The sequence below is a fragment of the Notothenia coriiceps genome, unplaced genomic scaffold, assembly GCF_000735185.1.
Source record: "Notothenia coriiceps isolate Sejong01 unplaced genomic scaffold, NC01 NC01_scaffold00005702, whole genome shotgun sequence".
Taxonomy (NCBI): Eukaryota; Metazoa; Chordata; class Actinopteri; order Perciformes; family Nototheniidae; genus Notothenia; species Notothenia coriiceps.
The window spans coordinates 1-4,874 of NW_011338403.1; the positions used below are offsets into that span (position 1 = coordinate 1).

Here is a 4,874-nt window from a genome sequence, read left to right on the forward strand (position 1 = left end):
TTCAATGGGGAGCTCATTCCACCATTTTGGAGCCAGGATAGCAAACCCACGTGTTTTTGCTGATGGGAACTTGGGTCCCCCTCGCAGTGCGGGTGCGGCCAGCTGTGAGTTGACATTCGAATTCAGAATGAGGAGTGCACGTGCTGGGGTGTACGGTTTAACCATGTCCTGGATGTAGGAAGGGCCAGATCCATTCACAGCATGGTACGCAAGTACCATTGTCTTGAAGTGGATTCTAGCAGTTACTGGAAGCCAGTGAAGGGAGCGGAGGAGCGGCGTGGTGTGGGAACATTTAGGAAGGTTGAAGACCAGACGAGCCGCTGCATTCTGGATGAGCTGCAGAGGTCGGATGGCACATGCAGGTAGACCAGCCAGGAGGGAGTTGCAGTAGTCTAGGCGTGAGATGACGAGAGCCTGGACCAGAACCTGCGTCTCTTTCTGGGTCAGCTGGGGACGTATCCTCCTGATGTTGTAAAGAGTGTATCTGCAGCAGCGGGTTGTAGCAGCGATGTTTGCAGTGAAGGACAGTTTGTTATCTAGGGTCACACCCAGATTCCTTTCAGTCTGAGTCGGAGAAACAACAGAGGGGCCGATGTTGATTGTTAGGTCAAGAGTGGGACAATCTTTTCCCGGAAGGAAAAGCAGTTCAGTCTTGTCAAGGTTGAGCTTGAGGTGATGAGCAGACATCCACTGAGAGATGTCAGCTAGACAAGCAGAGATGCGTGCGACGACCTGGGTCTCTGAGCGGGGAAAGGACAGAATTAATTGGGTGTCGTCAGCGTAGCAGTGGTATGAAAAACCATGCGGGCTAATGACAGATCCGAGCGAGTTTGTGTACAAGGAGAAGAGGAGGGGACCAAGAACAGAGCCCTGAGGGACCCCTGTAGTTAATTGACAAGGGTCGGACTCGGACCCTCTCCAAGTTACCCTGTAGGTGTGGTCTTTGAGGTATGAGGTGAGGAGGGAAAGTGCAGAGCCTGAAACTCCAAGTTCTTGGAGAGTGCGAAGGAGGATCTGATGGTTCACCGTGTCGAATGCAGCAGACAGGTCCAGAAGGATGATGACAGAGGAGAGGGAGGCTGCTTTATCCGTGTGCATATACAATACAACAATTTAAAAAATACATATAAAATAAAATATGATACAAAATAAAATATGAATAATACTAATACTCACTGGTTGAGTGCGTCCAGGAAGGTTTTCACAGAGTCTCCGCTGATGTCCACGACCTCCAAAATCACAACGATGTCGTATCGAGAAACGATCTGCGGAGGAAAACAGGAGGGACAGGTTTGTCTTTAAACTATTTCATTAGAACATTTTACTTTCATCCAAAGCTACGACAATTTCAACCAAACTATGAAGAAACAAATCCGAACATCAAGAATCCTGCAGGTACATTTGCTCCAAATGACCCAAACCCTTTAAAGTGCTATAGTGTTTTGTGAATAAAAAGATCATATTTGAAAAAGGAGGATCGTCTTAAATGGTGGGAATCTTGATTTGTTGTCACCTTGACTAGGACTTTGAGGACATCCGGGTCGGACACTTTGGTTCTTCCAAACTTCTGGATGTTGAAAGCTGCTATTTTCATGATGGCTTTAGAGGGAGACAGGAAAAAGACAAAAATATCAATAACGATATATATTTGGTACTTTAATTAGTCTGTTGGTGTTTGAACACGCACAGGCATGTTAAGATTTACTGTCACTACAGTGTGTGTGTGTGTGTGTGTGTGTGTGTGTGTGCGCGCCTCACATAAACCTGGCACCTTCTTAACTCCCACATGGAGTACAATGGACAAAAATGTGCCCGTCGTAGTTTCAGTACAGGCTGTTAATATGAAATACTTCTGGCACCAAGTTTTATGAGTCTGACTTCAAACAGCAGGTGTCTTTAAAGTTTTAAGGGAAGTCGTCACAGCCACTCTTAAAGTCAGCTAGGATCACCGGCATACTAAAAACCAGACGGTATAGGACTAAAACAAAGTCTAAAATACAAAATAAATGTTAACACACGATTGTTGAAGCAAAACTGCCCAATTGTATTTGTACCAGATTTTACACAGAATGTATTTTATACACTTTTTGTTGGATACAACTCTTTGAGCATGCGGACTTAAAACACTAGTGAATTATAATAATGACCTGTTTTCCCCAGGAGTATCTGAGCTTTCAAACTTGAATGTATCAAGAGAAGATTAAAAACAAATGAAAGAAAATTGGCTGTGCATTTTGCACATTAACACTTGCATCTGTCACGCCCTGGCTCAAGGACGGACAAAAGAAGGAGGAGACCACACATCATTCATATCCAATTAAAGTATATTTATTTAAAGAAACTAAGCTAATTATGAAGTGAGTTAATCAGTAATGTGTGTAGTGTGTGAACATGCATCAGTATATTAACAAAGACAAACAAACCCAGGTCCAGTAGAGCCAAGCAACCCGAGAGGAGAGAGGGAGACTGCCCGCTCAGGCACCCATACTTGTAGCTGAGCAGTCACCCTAAATCAGGTGTCGGCAATCTCTCCTGATTGGGGGAGTGGCTAACAGGGACTTGAGTCTAAGGAGCCGTCACGCAACTGAGCTCTTTTAAGCAGTGTAAAGTGCATTTACTCTTTCTTTACTCAAATGGTTTCACTCCTATCTGAATCCTCTCTAAACGAGCTCCTGTAGAGATTAATACTCCAACAGGAGGGAAAATGCCGGACTCGTCCCAACATGTTCACTAACCCCCCCGTCTGCCGCGCACGCTTTGCATAAAACAGGAAAACATTCACTCACAATATTTACAGAGTCTGTGGGATATCTCACTTACAATCAGAGGGGGGAAGTAAGTCATTGCATTTACTCAACTAAGGGATTGCTCTGGTGGTGCATACGTAGACACAGTAAGAGACATTTAAATGTAAAATAAGAGCACATAAAGAAATATAAAAAAATGTTTACAAAATTTGAGAAATACACAAAATAGTCCAAAAGGAGCAAATATAAAAATATTCTTTAAAAAAAGTAATACAAAAAAAAGCTGTTTAAATATATTAAAAAAAGTTTAAAAAAGGAGCAACTCAAGAAATATATATTACATTTTTTTTTTATAAATATACAAAAATAAATTAAATAAGAAGCATTTGTTATATATAACTTAGTCAGTAATATTTTTGTATATCAATTTGACACTGCTTAATTGTGTATTGTATAATAATTCTCATGTTAAATGCTTGTATTATTGTTTTACACATTCAAAATAAATCTAATCAAACAAAAAAATCAATATAAACGGTTTTATTTTTAAAACCTATTTGTTTTACGTCAAAATACATTGCATCGATCACTTAGTGAAATCAACAAGATATATTTATCTATTGCAAAACTAAAAACCATTATTTAGTGTTGTATCAGAGTGTATTCCCTTAATCAAGACACTGACGGAATACACAGCTCACTTTCCATTTAATAAAGTTATTACCCTCGCTCTGAACAGCATCATGAAACAACAGCCTGAGGACAGCAGCGTGACTCACTGTAATCACTGTAATTTAATTTAATGTCATTTAACATTATGAATGTGGTTAGCTTGTAAATGCTGTCGTTAATCAAAGAGGAGAAACACACTTTCAGTAGATTGCACACACAGCTGGCAGCATGCAGTCTCTACTTTAAAGAGTCCTCTCCTGCTGATGTTCAGGTGTATATCAGTATGTAGTGTCTCTACTTTAAAGAGTCCTCTCCTGCTGATGTTCAGGAATTGTCTTGCAACTTTTAATTCATAAATTAATCACGAACTCCTTATCCCAGAAAGTATTTACACTTGTCTAGTTTTGTTATTGTAAACAACTTCTTATCTGTTATTATTCTGTGTCTAATAAATAGTTCAAGTTGAACTCAAGTTGTTTCTCACCTTTAGGACGAGGAGGGTCTGCAGTGAAAATCAGACGAGTTTATCCCCAAAGAGTTAGGAGACATGGTGGCCAGGCGACGTGATTGGTCAACAGCCGGGATTTATTGTTTGCATTGTTCCTCCTCATGTTGTGTTCATGTTTATAATGTATTATTATATATTATTTATTATTGTGTGTCACTCCTGATTTGTTTTCTCCCTTTTGCACCAAAAAGTCCTCAATTATTTGTGTCTTTTTGTCCGATCTGAACACCAACACACTATCCACTGTGCCACACGCCGCTTGTGTGTATGTGTTTGTTTCCGCTTCAAACACAGACGACCAGCACAAGGTTGGGATCCTCACATGATTATTCACTGTCTTCAAAACAAAACACAGACGCCCTGACTGAGCTCCAACGTTCCACGCCTACAATCCCTTAATGCAGGGATGTCAAGCTCACGGCCTGGTGACCTCATGTTACGTGAAGCTGGCAAAGAATATCATATTCAATACAATTGGTGTAATCGTTGTTCATTTTGATCATCGCAGACACAACAACACAGACTATGCCAACACACCCCTTGTTGGAAGTGCATTCGACCAAGAAGATACAAACTTGAAGAAAACAGAATCATAAAGAACATTCATAGAGCTAAAACATTTAAAGTGCTACTCAACTGGTTTTAGATAACCAGTCCTTTATTAGTGTATAAGCGTTAGGGGCCGGGGGCAAGGCAGAGTCCATGGTGGGGCGAAGGCCACAGCGGGCGAACCCAGGGGGCCGAGCAGAGGGTGAAGGCAGCGGCAGAAGACAGGGGGGGTGTATATCAGTATGTAGTGTCTCTACTTTAAAGAGTCCTCTCCTGCTGATGTTCAGGTGTATATCAGTATGTAGTGTCTCTACTTTAAAGAGTCCTCTCCTGCTGATGTTCAGGTGTATATCAGTATGTAGTGTCTCTACTTTAAAGAGTCCTCTCCTGCTGATGTT

The 4,874-nt window shown here is 41.2% G+C and overlaps 1 long non-coding RNA gene across 1 annotated transcript; it reads right to left on the reverse strand.

The window, feature by feature from the left end:
* Positions 1-1,176: 1,176 nt before the first annotated feature.
* LOC104943092 (uncharacterized) lies at positions 1,177-2,450 on the reverse strand. The gene is made up of 3 exons (XR_798082.1): positions 2,424-2,450; positions 1,514-1,599; positions 1,177-1,265 (listed from the first exon to the last, which is right to left on the reverse strand). It is a non-coding gene; the product is annotated as an uncharacterized lncRNA (long non-coding RNA).
* Between the last annotated feature and the right edge of the window lie 2,424 nt (positions 2,451-4,874).